Source organism: Phocoena phocoena, chromosome 15, assembly GCF_963924675.1.
Source record: "Phocoena phocoena chromosome 15, mPhoPho1.1, whole genome shotgun sequence".
In the NCBI taxonomy this organism is placed as follows: domain Eukaryota; kingdom Metazoa; phylum Chordata; class Mammalia; order Artiodactyla; family Phocoenidae; genus Phocoena; species Phocoena phocoena.
Window position 1 is genome coordinate 75,762,498 of NC_089233.1, and position 18,912 is coordinate 75,781,409.

The following is an 18,912-nucleotide window of genomic DNA, read 5'->3' on the forward strand; positions in this document are numbered from 1 at the left end:
TTTATCCTTGTACTTTCTTGGGGTTAAGGGAGTGTCATCAATTCCCATTCAAAACTCCTGTTTGGTTTATGCCTTTAGCCAAGATACTTAACCAGTTGCTAGGTTTCACTTTCCTCTCCTATAAAGCAAACAAATATTGTTGCCACGACAGAAAGAAGTACATTTTTATTAACCCCCAAACCATGTATTTACCATTCCATCCAGCATTTATACTATATAATACTCTATAGCTTACAGTACTCTATAGTACATAAATAATTAGTGAGCAGTTGTCCCTATACTACTCTTTGGAACACAGCCAAACTGATTAAGTCCTCCGCTCTATTGAATCAAGAGAAAGAAATTACGTTTCAATAACCAGGAGGCTTAGCATCTACAGGATGCTGTTTCCTCAGGACAGCTAGATATCTGCAGTTCTTTCCTTCTTCTCTTTCTTCTATCTTGATGGTTTTCGACAGTAGTCCTGTAAGAGAAAGAGGAAGCCCCTTGTAAGGAAACTTCTCCATCCTACTCATACACATCATGTGGGCTGGGGCTAGGGAAAGAGTGGCTAACTGAGAGTCCTCAGCAAAGGGACTTTTTCGACTGTCCCTTTCACTGAGTTTTAAAACATTCATAGTCGGAAACTGTGAATAGATCTGGCATTACATGAGGAGTAGCTTTTACCCTCATCAGAGAAAGGAGTCCCTTTCCTTCCTGCTGGGAATATTTTTGGTAATCTCATCCCTCATCTTCTCAAACCCAGCTCTCATGGCACAGGTTCAATATTTAGAGAGTCTTTTGTTTGTTTGTCTCATTAGAAAAAAATGCTCGGAGGAAAATTCCTTCTTCCTCTTGTTGAATAGAAACTCACAAATTTTCTGGGATAAAAGAAACAAGAAAAAAGAAAGGCAAGGAAAGGGAGGAGCAGAGAGGAACAGGAAATGCTACCACAAAAGCAGAATCGAACGGGTTTCTTTGGGAATCAAGGCCTATAAAGGCAGGATGAAGAAAATCAGTGATGGTCAAGCTGCTGTAGTGGTTAAATTAGAGAGGAATATTAATTACCAGGATGGGATGAAAGAGGTTAGAGCTGGGTTTCAGGGGGAAGTCTCCAGGGTCCTGAGAGAGTATAAGAAAGGATGGAGGAGTCCCTGTCACCCAGGCGCCCAGCAGGTCCTGATGGAGATACTGTAGGGTCAAGGGAGAACCAGGGCTGTGTGCGGCAGTGAAGAAGCTGCCAGGGCAAAGCTGAAGCGGGGAGCCGCTGGGGAGGTGGGGGACAGTGGAAGAGGTTTGGGGGCCTCAAGGAGAGGCCCACATGATGTGTATGAGTAGGATGGAGAAGTTTCCTTATAAGGGGCTTCCTCTTTCTCTTACAGGACTACTGTCGAAAACCATCAAGATAGAAGAAAGAGAAGAAGGAAAGAACTGCAGATATCTAGAGGCGGAGCTCAGCTGGGGGCTGTTTGCTAAAGTGATGAAGGCCTGGAAATAGGAGTGGGGAGTCTAGGTGCGGAGAGTGGTTGTACAGGATGGGGATGAATGAGGTGATGATGGGAGCTGAGGACGCTGGAAGATGAAGGGGGAGCTGTGGCAGAAAATGAGGATGGAGATGGGAGAACAGAGGAGAGCTAGGTGATGAGACTGGAGGCGGAGGTGGTGATGGAGGCGCTGAGGGGGCTAAGAGGGGCGCTGAGGAGAGGGGTCAGGGGCTCAGGTGGGTGATGGGGGCGCTGAGAAGGTGACGGGTACTGAGGCGGTGACGGGTGCTGAAGCGAGTGATGGGGGCGCGGGGGCTGAGGAGGTGGCGGGGGCGCTGAGGCGGGCGTCGGGGCAAAAGTGGCAGTGGAGGGGCGGCGCGGGCGCCGGGGGTCGCGGCGGGCGGGAGCAAATGCATGACCGGGGTGCGGGGCGGGGGTCGCTCACCGGGCTCCAGCGCGTCCTCTCTCTGCCAGCGAAGCCGCCGCCGCCGCCGACTGGTGCTCGGACTCGGGCCCAAGCAGGTCAGCGGCCCCGCCCGGCGCAGCTTACTTTCGGTTTCCTTTCCCCGCAGACACTGGGCGGGCCGAGGGGCCGGCCCAGAGGAGGAGGGAGGGGAGCAGGAGGGGGCCTGGGACGGCGAGCGAGGGGGCCGGGCCCTGGCGCAGCCGGCGCCCCCGCCCTTAGGCCCGGCAGGGGCGGTTGGACCCGCGGGCGTCGCCTCAGCTCCCCGCGGTGGCGGGGCAGGCGGTCTTGGGCCGGCGCCGCTGAGGGGAGGGGACTGCGGGGGGCGGCTTAACGGCACCCGAGGCCGTTGCAGGCCTCAGCCGTACCCAAAGGAGCGGGGACCCAGCGGACAGCTTGGTGCGTGTGAAGCGCGACATGGCGGCGAGGCCGACGAGCCCGGGTGGCCTCGTGTGTACCGGGAAGGGGCGGGGCTAGTGTGGCCTTGACAACCATTAGGCTTCCTCCGCCTGGGCGGCGCGGCGACTACATTTCCCAGAGGGCCTCGCGTGGCGCGGCTTTGGGGGCGGGGAGGAAGCGCCTCGGGTCCAGTGCGCAGGCGTGAGTCCCCTTTGGTTATATAAGGGAGGCTTTGGAGCTTCTTGTTCTTTTCCGTCCTCGGTGCTGTCTCTTCGACTTAGCTCCTGTGTTTCTCCTCCCGTGTCGTCCCATCCCGGCAACCAGGGTTTACTACTGTATGTGGTGAGTGGAAACCTCGCTTCGAGATCTCTGTGCCTCTTTTTCCCTTTTTTGTGCGGTCGCCCCTACCGGTGGCCCCCTCTCCTCGTGGTTGCCTCTGCTCTGACTCTAAATAGGCCTCAGCGCCTTTGGGGAGATCAGTTAGAGCTGGAAAAGCCCGCGCCTTGTGCTCGGGCCTGAGGAGTCTTCGGCTGGTGTAAATGATGACTTCACTTTTTTCCCCGTCAGATCGACAATGCTGATGTCTTTGAATACTTGCCAGTTAGTTCTGAGACACCGGCCTCAAAAGGCACTGCCATGTTCTCTTCCGACTGTGGGAAAATGGCGCTTGATGACCTTTCTTTGTTGGTTCGCAGGTTTGCGCGATCACAGCATACAGAATGGATCTTGGAGGAAGGGGTCCCTGCTGGGCCTTCAAGGAAACCACGTGTAGACATGAACAACCTTCAATCTCCTGACCTCTGGAGTAAGCATTTGTCTTTGGCCTATTGTAAGAAACGCATGCTCTGAGGAGCCTCTTAGTTTGCTAGGCAGCTTGGAGGGAAAGAAAAGATGATTAAGGGCAGCCAATTAGCATATTTTAGTTACTAGGTTTTCTTTGAGGTGTTCTGGGTGCTTGGTTTTATTATAATTCACAAAAACATACCTTATTACAAAGTGAAATAAGTGAACTATCTCTTGAAAGTGAATAGGTGTTAAATTTTAAATGTCTTTGTAATGCTCTTTAAGGCACATTTTCAGATGCCATTCCTTCACTTGTTTCTTAATAAACAGCTTTCTTTTATACTTAAGCTTCCAAGTGGATGGATAATGTGATGACATTTAAAAAAAATTTTATTGGTGTAGAGTTGCTCTACAATGTTGTGTTAGTTTCGGGTGTACAGCAAAGTGAATCAGTTACATGTATACATATATCCCCTCTTTTCAGATTTATTTCCCATTTAGGTGTGATGACATTTTTAAGGAAAGCCAAATGTGTTTCTGTTGGCCTATTTGCTTTAATTACCAACTCCTTAACTGAGTCCAGAAATGCACTTTAAGGGTGGGACTTGGACGAAGTGTTCCTTAAACCTTGTTGTCCCAGAGTATTAAGTCGCGTTTTAAGTGATGACATCTTGCATTAAAGTGTAACATCCTAACACATAGTCGAAACCCTGCAGTCACCTAAGTAAAAGCCAGCCATTTCCCCACAACTCTTGCCAGCCACGCTGGCCTCTATCAAATGTAAGCACAGAAGGCAGAGGTATTTGTCTTAGCTACTATCTTATTGCCGAGAAAAGGACACAGAAGTGCTGAAATACTGCATGAAGTTTAAGGTAGAGAAACAGACGAACCAAATCTTATTCCTAGTTCAGGGTTCCTTCTTTTTTTCTTCCTTCCTTCCCTCCCTCCCTCCCTCCCTTCCCTCCCTTCTTTCATTGGGCGTTCATTGCTGCGCACAGGCTTTCTCTAGTTGGGGCAAGCGGGGGCTGCTCTTCATTGCGGTGCTCAGGCTCTAGGTGTGTGGGCTTCAGTAGTTGTGGCACAAGGGCTTAGTTGCTGCGCGGAATGTGGGATCTTCCCGAACCAGGGCTCGAACCCATGTACCCTGCAGTGGCGGGCGGATCCTTAACTACTGCACCACCAGGGAAGTCCCCAGGGTTCTTTCTGTAGAGGCGAAAAGCTTCCTGCTGGCATAAATGATGACTGAACTTTTTTCCCCGACAGATCGACCATGTTGATCTAACTTCTCTAAGCCAGTTTGTCTGATATGCCAGCTTGAGCATTTCCTCTGTCCCCCACTCCTTTGGGTATCTAGCTGACTGGCGGTCATGTTTCTGTTTTCATCTCAGGTTCACTGTTGGCAGAAAGCAGACTTTGAATGGACCATGATGGATCCAGGATTGGGAGAGAATTGGTAAGTCACGTCCATTATTAACTGCTTTTCTTTGAAAGAGGTTATCGCCATTGCTTTCTACTTTCTGTATGGCCATTGCAGCTGATGACTTAACTTTTTTCCCCGTCAGATCGACCCTGTTGATCTAACTGAACTATTAGCCAGTTTTGTCTGATGCATTGGCCACAAAGATAACTTTTGTATATCTGTTTTCTGCTTAACCACCAACAGACTACTTTCTGTGGGGCTTTTTTTAGTGGGAATTGGGCTTGCCCTATGGGGTTTTTCCCTCTTCCATCATTCAAGTCATTTATCTTGGCTTCATCTGTTAACTTCCTACAGGACCGGAGCCCTTTGTGCGTCAGGGCATAAGTAGGTTGATTGCAGCCTGATCTCAGCTTGCTTCAGTCTGTCCTGTGACAGGTGAGGTTTCTGCAAATTGTTATCTAGGTATTAACCCCTCCTTAGTAAAATGATTACTAAATGTGCTCAGGGTAGAGAGGTGTTGGGTTTGCCCACTTGGGAGTAACCTGAGTACCCAGTTCCAAGTTGGGTAAAACGGGAGGGGAAGATCGTGTCCTTGGCAGTACTGTTGACCTATTGGTACTACCAGGTCTTTCCCTAAGAAAGGGGGGAAAATTAAATGAAAACTTAATTCTGCCTTGGCAGATAATACGAGATGAGGAGCTCCAAGCCATCTTTTGAGTTGAGATTGAAATTGGTTGTAATTTTTTTGGAAAGGTTGAATTCTTCACACTGTTAGTTGGAAGCCAACCTCAGTTCCTTACCCCATGGGTAAGGAACACAGTGGCTTGCTGCATCACAGTGAGCAAGCCAAGGAGACAGGCAGCCTCTATCTCCTGCCTCCTTTCTTTTTTAAACAAATAACACTTCGTATCCCTAATGTCTGCTTATCCACTTTATATTTCAGATGCCCCCATTTGTCCCTAAAGTATCTTTTGAATGAGCTTCATTTGTGTTAAGTCCCTCTAGAATCAACATAACTTTTGGTGTGGTCCTGGGTATGTCTCCCTTACCTCTGTTTACTGTACCTAGAAAGGCTATAGATTGATGATGAACATTTTGACGTTATCAGGAACAACACAGACTTCAGTGAGGTGCCAGACTTGAGGTTGGAAGTCTCTCCTTGGTCTGGTACTTAATTCAACATCCACCTAGTTCCTGAAGTCTAGATACTTCCACATCCCAAACAAGTAGCTATTTATATCAGTTTACATCAGAATGAAGTCCTGATGTTGATGTATCTTTTTTCTTTTAAGGAGTTTCTCAACTGTGGAGTTGGAATGCAAGGTCTCTTGGAAAAAGATGACCCTGTTTACTGAGAAAGCATGAAGGTTCCGGTTGAATCAGTCTCATAAGGTTGCTGTGTAACCTGAGTGTCCAGAGCTGAAAAGGCTCTGGCTGTTTTGAAGAATCAAGTATTATATTAAACTTGGGTAAAAATTTCTTAACTTTGTAGCCTTCCTATCTGGAGAAAGAAAATAAAATCCTTTGAATCAAAATACTGTTGTATTTGGTCATTGGAGATAGAGACCTTGAACCAAATGATACTTGAGGTAAAAAGCTCTAGGGGCAGAGAGAGCTTTTAAGATTAAACTTAAAATTTTAATGTTTAAACATGGAAAGTTCCAAACAGACTAGTGACATAGGGCTAATCTGGTTTCACTTTAACTTCCCTACTCTGTCCCAGATACTTGATCTGACTAATCTTAGGAAGATAGGATTCCATTGTGGTTTTTTTTGACTTTGTACCTTCTAATCTGATTCCTGATGTTGACTCCAAGTCCCTTGAGTGTGTGGACCTAGTGCATCCGGTGAATAGAAAACTCGCTGAAGGGGTATTACTTTTTTTTTTTTTTGGCCGCACACCAAGGCCTGATGCCCCTGCAGTGGAAGCTCGGAGTCTTAACCACTGCTGCACCAGGGAAGTCCAAGAAGGGTATTGCTTCTGCCTTGTTGACTTGGCAACAAAAGACTTGTTGACATCCTCTTGCCTAGTTCCCTTCCTGTCTTATTCCTTGGCTTGCTCACTTTAGTGAAACAAGCTAGTGAGGAATTGAGATTGGCTTCCAGCCAATAATGTGCCGGGAACTGAGTCCTGCCAACAACTGAGTTTGGGAGCAGATCCTTCCTGGGTATTTGGTGACTAGAAACCTTACTGACACCGTGATGCCTGTGAGCATTCAACTTAACATGTCCAAACCTGAACTGACCCCCTTCCACCAAGACTGCAGCTCCCACAACCATTTCTATTCCAGGTGTCGCAACACTGTCGGTCTAGGTGCTCAGGCCAGAAATCTTAGTTATCCTTGACGTTTTGCTCCATTCCCCACGTTGGTTTACCTTTTTTTTTTTTTTTTTTGGCTGTGCCATGCAGCATGCGGGACCTTAGTTCTCCAACCAGGGATTGAACCCGGACCCCAGAAGCCACTGGATCCCCAGGGAATTCCCGGTTTACCCTTAAAATACATCTGACATTCACCCTTTCCCACCTCCATTGCTACCATCTTCTGGATCCAAGCCACCATCATCCAAGCTTTGATTACTGGTCTGTACTTCCACCTTTGCTCCCTGAGATCTAATTCTCTATGTGCAGCCAGAGTGCCCCTGAAAACCAGAGATCACACCACTGTCCTGCTCAACCCTCCTGTGTCTCCCCACCTCACACAGTAAAAGCTGGACTCAATGGCCTGGACCATCTTCCTCTCCATTAACCTCTGACCTCATCTCCTCCCTTCTCTTTCAGTCACACAGGTCTAACTGTCCTCCATCACTTTAGGTGCACTCCAACCTGGAATGAATGACCAGGCCTAGCCCCGCCAGATCTTTGCATGGTTCCCTTGGTTTACTTAAATGTCACCTTCTCTGGGAACCTATCTAAAACAATCTTCCCCATCACTTTCTATTCCCTTATATTTTTCTTCGTATTATTTTTCACTGCCTAATAAATAGTGCCTATGTGTATGCAGTATACATACATTATATGTGTATGTTTATGTAGCATATATATTTGTCATCTGTCTCCCTACATTAGATCATGACTCCATGGTAGATAGTACAAGAGATAGTGTAGATAGCAGCTGTCCCTCCTTTGTGGCCCCTCCATGGCACACAGCACAGATCCCAGCACATGGATGGTAGGCCATTCAATAAATATTAAATGAAAGAATGAATCTGGGATTTCCCTGGTGGTCCAGTGGGTAAGACTCTGTGCTCCCAATGCAGGGGGCCCAGGTTTGATCCCTGGTCAGGGAACTAGACCCCACATGCATGCCGCAGCTAAGAGTCTGCACACCGCAAGGAAGAAGCCGGCATGCTGTGATCCTGCAACTAAAGATCCTGCATGCTGCAACAAAAATCCAGTGTGCCGCAACTAAGATCTGGCAAAATAAATATTAAAAAAAAAAAGTGAATCAGACGCTTGCCTTGTGGCAGGACTGCTAAGGTACTTGACTGGCACACCTTTTTAAAAGGTTTATTTTATTCTTTTTTTTTCTTTTTGGCTACATTGGATTTTCGTTGCTGCATGTGGGCTTTCTCTAGTTGTGCGTGGGCTTCTCACTGCAGTGGCTTCTCTTGTGGAGCACAGGCTCTAGGCTTGCAGGCTTCAGCAGTTGTGGCACGTGGGCTCTAGAGCACAGTCTCAGTAGTTGTGGCGCATGGGCTTAGTTGCTCTGCAGCATGTGGGATCTTCCCAGACCAGGGCTCGAACCCCTGTCCCCTGCATTGGCAGGCGGATTCTTAACCACTGTGCCGCCAGGGAAGCCCTTGACTGGCACACTTTGTTACTCATCACAACAGCCTTGTGAGGTGAGAACTAGCATGATTCTTGCTCTTATTGCACAGATGAGGAAATTCAGTCTCTATATGAGACAGAATCAGGTCACAAACTCTGACTTATTTGACTCCTTTTCTCTCTCCAACTTAACTGCCTTTTACCAGAACAAGAAGTGTTTTCAGTTCTTTGAATCCCCTGCAGTTTCTAAAGCTGTTCCTTGCACATAGTAGGTGCTCAAAGAGGCAAAACTGACTAAATGATTCCTTGAACCAGCACTCAACCTGGTAACCTGAAGATATATTGAGTCCACAAAATCTTTCTTAAAAGAAAATGCATTGACATGATTTCATTCCATAAATATTTATTGAGTATCTACCCTGTGTCAGGCTCTGTTCTAGGTGCTGAGGATACAATAGTGGAAAAAAAAAAAATTCTTGCCTACATGGGACATAACATTGCTAGTGGAGAGAGAAACAATAAAAAGTAATATACTGTAGTATGTTATTTAATAAGTGCAATGGAGAAAACTAAAGTGAGGAAAAGGAATAGAAACGGAAAAGAAATGGAAATGTAAAGGTGGACATTTGAGTACAGAGCTAAACCAGATCAGGGAGTGAGTGGTGTGAATATCAGTGGGAAATGAACGTTCCAGGCCAGTGCAAAGGTTTTGAGGCAAAAGCCTGCTTGTTGGGTTTTGTGTTTGGAGCATAGAAAGGAGTTCACTGTGGCTTCTTATGGAAAATTGGAAGATCTGATTATACTAGACCCATTTTCCTGCCTGATAATTAGCTGTGGCTGAATAACGTTTTATGCATATATGTATTAATATGTATGTATGTATGTGTTTTTAGGCAGGTCATGTGCTTTCTAGTTCCCCACAATGGTGTATTTCCCTTTTTTTTTTTTTTTGCAGTACGTGGGCATCTCACTGTCATGGCCTCTCCTGTTGCGGAGCACAGGCTCCGGATGCGCAGGCTCAGTGACCACGGCTCATGGGCCCAGCCACTCCATGGCATGTGGGATCTTCCCGGACCGGGGCACGAACCCGTGTCCCCTGCATCGGCAGGCGGACTCTCAACCCCTGCGCCACCAGGGAAGCCCTCCCTCTTTTAATATACCTGCCCCTGTAGTAATAATACTAACAATGGCTAACATTTATTGAGCCCTTACTGTGTGTTAATTACAGTTCTTCAAATGTAATAAAACATTATTCTTCCAACAACCATATGAGGCAGATTGTATTATTAACCGCATTTGACAGTTGAAGGGACAGTCTGAGAGAGATAAAATGACTTGTCTAAAGTCACACAGTCAGTAAGTAGTAGAGCCAGGACTCAAACCCTGTCAGTCTGGCTCTTGAGTTTGTAACCCTTGGCTTAATCGCAGCCTCTTACTGAAATGCAGTCTGACTGATACAGGAGGGAGCCAATTTCCGGTTCTGAAAAGTTCAAATGCTTTTATTTATTTATTATTTTATTTATTTATGTTTTGGTTGCGTTGGGTCTTCGTTGCTGCCTGTGGGCTTTCTCTAGTTGTGGCAAGAGGGGGCTACTCTTCGTTGCAGTGCGCGGGCTTCTCATTGCGGTGGCTTCTCTTGTTGCAGAGCACAGGCTCTAGGCACGCAGGCTTCAGCAGTTGTGGCACATGGGTTTAGTTGCTCCGCGGCAGGTGGGATCTTCCCCGACCAGGGATCGAACCTGTGTCCCCTGCATTGGCAGGCGGATTCTCAACCACTGGGCCACCAGGGAAGTCCAGTTCAATGCTTTTGACTTCCTTGTTGGTGAGACACCTCTGAGGTCAGAAGTGGCCCCAAATGCCTACCAGCCAGGGATCAGAGAAGTTCCCTAGAGAGCTCCCACCCCCTTAAGTCTCTAGGCTTTGCTATCACTGCTTCCCTGAACCCCAAAGGCAATGATAGGCCTCAGATGCTCAAATTCTTTGCATCTTGTCTCCCTAGCTTCAGTCCCACAAAACATTTGATGCTTCAGACTCATTCTACTTCTTTGTCCTCTTACCTGAGGGATCTTGGGCACATTCTTTACCTCTATCAGCCTCAGTTTCCTCATCTGTGAAATGGGGTTCATAACAATGCCTGCTTCAGAGAATTGAAATCTTCAATAAAATCAGGTCTGTAAAGCACTTAGCCCAGGCCTGGCACATTATAGGGACACAATTCATATCTAGTGAATAAACAAATCTTCCTGCCACATTGAGATGGGAGAAAATCTGTGCTGGAGATATGTAAGAAGTGTGCTCATTGAGTGCTTACCATGTGCCATATTGTATTATTATTTCATTAATCCATACCCCACCCTTGTTCATTACAATCCCATTTATCCCTTCCAGAACTTGCAGCTCCAGCCTGTGTCTGCAGGGGGCGCTGTGGACACACGTTTCTCCAGCCTGTGCGAGATGCCTCCACTCTCCGGCTAGGAAGAAGGAAGATGGCCCGCAGGGGAGTTTTCATAGTTAGGCCAGATTTTCAGATCCTGCAGCCAGCACTTTGGAGGTTGGCTGTCGCGGGGGAGCCTGAGAAAGGGCGAGTTCCCCGGGCCTGAATCATGGGCTGCTGATCGTGTAACCACCACTCACAGTGTAAGAAAACAACCAAAAACAAATTTACCCATGATCCCTTCATCTAACATATCAGTAATCAGTTTTCACTTTTCCATGTTCCCTTCTGTTCCCGGTGTAGTGGAGCAGCTACTACCAACATGGTTGGAGCTTCCAATTTTTAAAGAAAGCCAGAAATCCTTAAAATGTTGGCAACTGATTCCAATTTTATAAACTGTGAAGACTGAACAATGCACACGTGTGAGCCTCATATAGCCCAGAGGCCACCAGTGTAAGACCTCTGGAGTTTGAGCTGTGACCCTTTCAGCACCGCCCTTGTCATTCCTAGTGCAGGTAAAACACATGATGCCCAGTTATTATACATTTGAATTTCAGATAATTTTAACCATGTCCCAAATATTGCATGGAACATACTTACACTAAAAAATCGTTATTTATCTGAAATTCAAATGTAACTGGGTGTTGTGTATTTTTATTGGCTAGATCTGGCAACCTCATTCCAGGGAGCATCTGGCTTGGGATGGTGCATCTGTTCTTTAAGATGAAGCCTTGATGGACCTCATTCCTTCTGAGTAACTTGTATCTCTGCCAACTTGAACTTTCCTCTCAGATTATTTGGTGGGGGGTAATTGGGGTTTCTGAAATTTCCCGATAGTTTACAATTTGGCTGTAATGCCTGGATGGGTAGAATTGGCAGGTCCTATTGTCCCCTGGGCTGGTCCCCTGATCAGTTTCTCCCAAGGTCCCAATGTTGATTAATTGCAGGTTTGTTTAGAAGGCAACTGTCTTTTCCTTTATCTGTTAGTCATGGCAGAAACAGACCATCTTGGGCTTATTTATATCTGTGGCTTTTTTAAAGAGAGAAAAGGAGAAATCTGGATCCTTTCACTTGGCAGGCTCATTTAAACAAATGGTCCTTTTGCTAAAACAGACTGGCACCACAGGGCCACAGTTTGCAGGTGGGAGGGTTTGGGATGGGGGTGGTCCTGGTGGGTGAGAGCATTTTTTTCTTTTCTTTTTTTTTTTTTGCTCCAGTGTTAAAATGGTGGCATGTGCAAACTGGGACTTTGTCGTCACTTTTGGCTGTGCCCAGGTTGACCTGGTGTTTTTACAGCTAGAGGAGCTACCTGCTGAGAGTGGTGGTGTTCATCAAAGTAAATGCTAGGCTGCCTCAAATATTTCACTGTCACACTGTATGGTCAAGTCCAAACATTCCTCTGTAAGCTCCATTTCTCCCTACTTGAATCATAATAGTAACAGCAGAATAACTGCAATGCCATTTATTGAAATTTCTTACCAGCCTCTAATCTAGGGTACTTTACATTTTAAAATAATTTATTCCTCACCTCAACTCTGCAAGGGCAGTAATATTATCATCCTGACTTTACAGATGAGGAAACTGAGGTTTAGAACGGGGAAGTGACTTACCTAAGTCACACAGTTAGTAAATGGCTCTACCAATGCCTTTCCTTGTCCATCCAGGTCCCCTCCTTACCCTAGTCCACCTTGCTCACCGCTCCTAGAGCAGGGACACATCAGCGTCAGCTCTAAGCCCTGTGGTGGGAGCTTCAGCAGGAGATGGAGGTGGGGTTGGGGAGTGAGGATGACCTATGCATCCCCCTGGCCGCACCCTGTGGGGACACCTCTCCAGATGTTCTTCCACCTGACCCTCCTTCTGGGCTCTGATGCTCCTTCCCTGGCCCCTTCAGATGTAGGGGTATCCCCTCTACTTCCAGCTCCAAGGTTTTGCACTAGCTCCTGTGGTTTCCTTATATTCTGTGAGCACCACTGTTTTCTTCTTGAATTATACTCTGCTTAGAGTTATTCTATTTCCAGTGGGCCAGGACTGGTAGAGAGGCAGAGCTGGGATTCGAACCCAAGGACTCCAAAATAACCTCTTTGCTAATGGCATCCTAGAACTGCTTGCTCCTGCCAGCCACGCTGTTTTCATTCTGGGTTGGACCAGGATCTACTCTCATTTCTGTTCTTTACTCCAACAATTACAGGAAATGTTTATGTATATGGAGTATATGGACTCTATTAAAAACAAATAAAAAACAATGCTAGCTTGACATGACTTGTTCTTAGGAACAATCTCCTAGTGAAGTTTTGCACACCCACGCTCACCCTACCCCCAAGTTCTTAATGAGAATCATTTTGAGAAACATTTCCTGGGACTTCTCTGGTGGCGCAGTGGTTAAGAATCCGCCTGCCAATGCAGGGGACACAAGTTCAAGCCCTGGTCCGGGAAGATCCCACATGCCACGGAGCAACTAAGCCCATGCACCACACTACTGGGCCTGCGCTCTAGAGCCCGCAAGCCACAACTACTGAGCCTGTAAGCCACAACTACTGAGCCCACGTGCCACAACTACTGAAGACTGCGCACCTAGAGCCCATGCTCTGCAACAAGAGAAGCCACTGCAATGAGAAGCCCGTGCACCGCAACAAAGAGTAGCCCCCACTCGCTGCAACTAGAGAAAGCCTGCATACAGCAACGAAGACCCAACGCAGCCAAAAATAAATAAATAAATATTTTTTTAAAAAGGGTGAAGAATTCGAATAGACATTTCTCCAAAGAAGATGTATGAATGGCCAACAAGGACATGAAGTGATACTCAGCATCACTAATCATTTGGGCAATGCAAATCAAAACCACAATGAGATATCACGTCACACACACGAGGACGTCTACTATACAAAAAAAGCAGAAAATAACAAGTGTTGGTGAGGATATGGAGAAACTGGAACCCTTGCAAACTGTTGGTAGGAAGGTTTAGCTGCTTTAGAAAATGTTATGGTGGTTCCTCAAAAAATTAAAAATATGACATATGATCCAGCAATTCCACTTCTGGGTATATACTTCAAAGAATTGAAAGAAGGGTCTCAAAGAGATAGCTATACACCCATGTTCACAGCAGCATTTTCACAATAGCCAAAATGTGGAAGCAATCTAAATGTCCATCGACAGATGAATGGATTTTTAAAATGTGGTATATACATACAACAGAATATTACTCAACTTTAACAAGGAAATTCTGGCAATGCTACAACATGGATGAACTTTGAAGACAGTATCCTTGAAATAAGGCAGTTATGAAAAGACAAGAAAATGTATGATTTCACTTATATGAGGTACCTACAGTAGTCAAACACGTAAAAACAGAAAATAGAAGGGTGGTTGCCAGGGGCTGAGGAGAGGGGACAATTGGGGGTTATTTATTGGGTACAGAGTGTTAGTTTTGTAAGATGAGAAAGTTCTGGAGATTGGTTGCACAACTTAACACTACTGAATTGTACACTTAAAAATGGCTAAGATGGTACATTTTATGTTTATGTGTATTTTACCACAATTAGAAAAAAAATGTTCAAGGGCAACAATAAACTCTGGTAATATGGAAGGAGCAGTGTCTGCCACAGTGTTAACATAAGGTAACTTTCCATGACCCACACAGGTGTAAAATAGTTCCACCCAAATAATTCATCTTAGAGCTGGTCCCCTCTGGTTTTTACTGTTGTGGGTCTACTAGCTTATGACCCTTATGGAAAAAAGTATTTGCATCACAGCTTATAGTCATTGGCTGTCAGAGATGTAAGAGCTGTTGGAAAAGGGCCCTCCCTCAACCCTATCCCCATTATATAGATGAGTAAACTGAGTCCCAAAGAGAGAGCTTGCTTTGTTCAAGGACATAGTGAGTTTCTTCTGACATCTGGCCCAGGGTCCTTTCTCAGTGAGGAATAATGAACTCTCCTCTGGCAATGCTGGTGTTGGACATATCATTAGAATATGAACTTCTGCTGGCAATGGACTTATTAGAATATGTCATTTTCTGGAACTTCCTTGGCGGTCCAGTGGTTAAGACTTCACCTTCCAGTGCAGGGGGTGTGGGTTTGATCCCTGGTCAGAGAGCTAAGATCCCACATGCCTCTGGGCCAAAAAACCAAAACAAAAAACAGAAGCAATATTGTAACAAGTTCAATAAAGACTTTTAAAATGGTCCACATCCAAAAAAAAATTAGAATATGTCATTTTTGAAGAAATCTTCCATTTAAAAGACAGTCTTGGGGACTTTCCTGGTGGTCCAGTGGTAAAGAATCTGCCTTGCAATGCAGGAGGCACGGGTTCAATCCCTGGTCGGGAACTAAGATCCCACATGCTGCGGGGCAACTAAGCCCACATGCCCCAACTACTGAGCAGACACACCTCAAACTACAGAGCCCACGTGCTCTGGAGCCCGTGTGCTACAACTAGAGAGAGAAAACTCACAAGCCACAACTAGATAGAAGCTCTTGCACTACAACAAAGAACCCACGTGCTGTGATGAAGATCCCATGTGCCGCCACTAAGACCCGACACAGCCAGAAATAAACAAACAAAACCCCAAAATGCTTTAAAAAAAAATAGGCAGAAGACCTAAGTAGATATTTCTCCAAAGAAGACATACAGATGGTCAAAACGCACATGAAAAGATGCTCAACATCGCTAATTACTAGAGAAATGCAAATCAAAACTACAGTAAGGTACCACCTCACACTGGTCAGAATGGTCATCATTAAAAAGTCTACAAAAAAAAAAAAAAAAAAGTCTACAAATAACAAATGCTGGAGAGGGTGTGGAGAAAAGGGGACCCTCGTGTACTGTTGGTGGGAATGTAAGTTGGTGCAGCCACTATGGAAAAGAGTATGGAAGTTCCTCAGCAATCCCACTCCTGGGCATATATGCAGACAAAACTATAATCCAAAAAGATACATGCACCCCTATGTTCATAGCAGCACTATTCACAATAGCCAAGACATGGACTTTTAGGTTGTTTCCATCGACAGATGAATGGATAAAGAAGATGTGGTACCTATATACAATGGTATACTATGCTGTCATAAGAAAGAATGAAATAATGCCATTTGCAGCCACATGGATAGGCTTAGAGATTAACGTGCTAAGTGAGGTAAGTCAGAAAGAGAAAGACAAATACCATATGATATCGCTTATATGTGGAATCTAAAATATGACACAAATGAACCTATCTACGAAAGAGAAACAGACTTACAGATATAGAGAACAGACTTGTGGTTGCCAAGAGGGAGGAGGGTGGAGGAGGGATGCGTTAGGAGTTTGGGGTTAGAAGATGCAAACTATTATATACAGAATGGATAAATGAGGTCCTACTGTATAGGAAAGGGAGCTATGTTCAATATCCTGTGATAAACCATAATGATCCCACATGCCGCAGAGCAATTAAGCCTGTGAGCCACACTACTGAGCCTGCGCTCTAGAGCCTGTAAGCCACAACTACTGAGCCTGCGTGCCACAACTACTGAAGCCTGCATGCCTAGAGCCCGAGCTCCACAACAAGAGAAGCCACCACAATGAGAAGCCCGCACACCGCAACGAAGAGTAGCCCCTGCTCGCTACAACTAGAGAAAGCCCGCGCACAGCAACAAAGACCCAACGCAGCCAAAAATAAATAATAAAAAATAAATAAATTTAGGAGCTTCCCTGGTGGCACAGTGGTTAAGAATCTGCCTGCCAATGAAGGGGACACGGGTAGGAGCCCTGGCCCGGGAAGAGAAAGCCCACGCGCAACAATGAAGACCCAAGGCAGCCAAAAATAAATAAATTTATTTTTAAAAATTTTATAAAAAACAGGGTTTCCCTGGTGGCGCAGTGGTTGAGAGTCTGCCTGCTGATGCAGGGGACACGGGTTCCTGCCCCGGTCCGGGAAGATCCCACATGCTGCGGAGCGGCTGGGCCCGTGAGCCACGGCCGCTGAGCCTGTGCGTCTGGAGCCTGTGCTCCGCAACAGGAGAGGCCACAACTGTGAGAGGCCCGCGTACCACAAAAAAAAAAAAAAAAAAAAAATTATAAAAAACAAAATAAAACAAAAAAACCACTTATCAGACCTGGACTCTTGTTAATGTGGAGTAAAAATGGAAAACTCCAGACATTATAAACACTTGTGTTTCATTTGCTTTGAAGGAATTTTCCTCATCTCTAACTAATGGGCCTCCAATTTCTCAGACTCTCTCTGCCAGAGAGGGAAATTGAGCTGGAAGGTTAACCATCCAGAGAGGGTCATGCACCTGGCTCCACCCTAAACTTCATCATTTACCAGTGGAGCCCGCTAGACATTTGGCAGGAAATGGTGAAAATAACATTTTCCTGGTGTCTGAGGGTGCCATATGCATTTTGGCTTGGGTGGTATCAAAAAGCAGCTGGGAAAATTCCAGTTTTATCAGGCATCCCTCTGTTCACTCTGGGTGTGGCTAGCCATACAGGAAGTCACACAGACACATATTGCCCACTGAGTTAGCTCTGTCCTTCAAAAACATATTATTTAAGATATAAACACACGCAAAGGGCGAGAGGAAGGCAGCTTGAGGAAGTGGCTAGATCACTATATTGGACATCAGGGTTAAAGTTCCAGCTTAGGCACTGACTCAGCCACCTTCATTTATAAAAATTTACCAGTTTTCTACGAAGTGGCAAGTATTTTCTAGCTCTGTGACTGTAGGCAAGTGACTTCACACCTCTGAGCCTTGTCCAACCTCTGCAAAAGTCATTAATAATATTTATTTGTGGTAGATACTGCTGGTTCCTACCCAATAGCCATTTCCTTGCCTCGTGTCCTTGCTGGAACCAGTCTCTCACTCTAGAGGCAGATGAAGCCAGCCACTCACCTTCCAAGCCTCCTTTGCATTAGGGCACGCAGCTTAGTTCTGACCAATAAGATGCAAGGGAAACTTGGCCAGGGAGTTTCTAGATGCAGTGCCCATGGCATCTTTTCATGTGATTATTAATAATCATGAAACTGAGTCTCCCTAAAACCAAGTTCCCTCACTGAGTTTATGATTAATCTCTCTCTCCAAAACTTTATTCCCTTTCTTGTCCCCTCTGACCTCAATCCTCTGCTAACCACTCATCAACCAGATGAGTGACTACAATTGCTGTTGTGACTACAATTGTGACTACAATTGCCGTTGTCAGTAATATTGTTAACGTACTAAAATCGCTGTTATAGATACGTCATCATTAACGTACGAACTCAGGTTGTTTCTTCAGGGCAAGGTGAGTTAACAGACCCCCAAGTCATGGACCACCTGGCCAGAGAATCATAAACCAGAGACATTCTGACTCTCGAAACTAGGATTAAGAAATGTCACAAGATGATTAATCCCAGCCTCTTTGTTCTTCCCCTTTAAAAGAAAAAAAACCTAATCAAAGACCAAGTTGGAGTCATCTGAGGCTTGTCTCCCACTCCCTTGCTTGGCGCCCTGCTTTGCTGAAAACATCAGCTGTCAAGAGTTTGGCTTTCTGCGCCAAGGGCACAGGAGCCCTTGCGTGGTTGCAGTAACATGATTGCATGCAGCTATTAGGTGGGGCAGGCAGCCCGCCGAAAGGCCCAGAAAATTCAAAGCATACGTGCTGCTGTGTAGATTAGAGCAGTACTTCTCAGGCCTTACTGTGGGGGTAATGTGCATTGTTCAAAGGCAGATTCTGCGCCGGGGCCCGAGGTTCTGCATTTCTAGTGATAAAGTGAATTTGTATATCAGGACCCACAAAGTGAGGGCTGCTTCAGTGGCCTGGCTCATGTCACAGATCCAAACCTAAGTCTGCCTGCAGTTGTGGGAAACACCTGTCAAGGAATCCTAACATACAGCAATCACAATCCTCCAACTTCACGAGCTGACCTTAACCCTGGAAAGCAGGACCTTCTAGCCCATCATGCCTTGTTCTGTATTTTTTTTAATATTTTTTATTTTTGGCTGCTTTGGGTCTTCGTTGCTGCGCACGTGCGGCGAGCGGGGGCTACTCTTCGTTGCGGTGCGCGGGCTTCTCATTGCGGTGGCTTCTCTTGCCGCAGAGCACGGGCTTTAGGCGTGCGGGCTTTAGTAGTTGTGGCTCGGGGGCTCTAGAGCGCAGGCTCAGTAGTTGTGGCGCACGGGCTTAGTTGCTCCGCGGCAGGTGGGACCTTCCCGGACCAGGGCTCGAACCCGTGTA

At 46.1% G+C, this 18,912-nt stretch overlaps 3 non-coding genes across 3 annotated transcripts; all 3 read left to right on the plus strand.

Annotated features, from left to right (window-relative positions):
* Positions 1 to 2,854: 2,854 nt before the first annotated feature.
* LOC136135768 (small nucleolar SNORD12/SNORD106) lies at positions 2,855 to 2,945 on the plus strand. The gene has a single exon (XR_010656611.1). It is a non-coding gene; the product is annotated as a small nucleolar SNORD12/SNORD106 (small nucleolar RNA).
* A 1,388-nt stretch (positions 2,946 to 4,333) lies between these two features.
* On the plus strand, positions 4,334 to 4,422 carry LOC136135766 (small nucleolar SNORD12/SNORD106). Its single transcript, XR_010656610.1, has one exon. It is a non-coding gene; the product is annotated as a small nucleolar SNORD12/SNORD106 (small nucleolar RNA).
* A 210-nt stretch (positions 4,423 to 4,632) lies between these two features.
* On the plus strand, positions 4,633 to 4,724 carry LOC136135765 (small nucleolar SNORD12/SNORD106). The gene has a single exon (XR_010656609.1). It is a non-coding gene; the product is annotated as a small nucleolar SNORD12/SNORD106 (small nucleolar RNA).
* Positions 4,725 to 18,912: the final 14,188 nt, after the last annotated feature.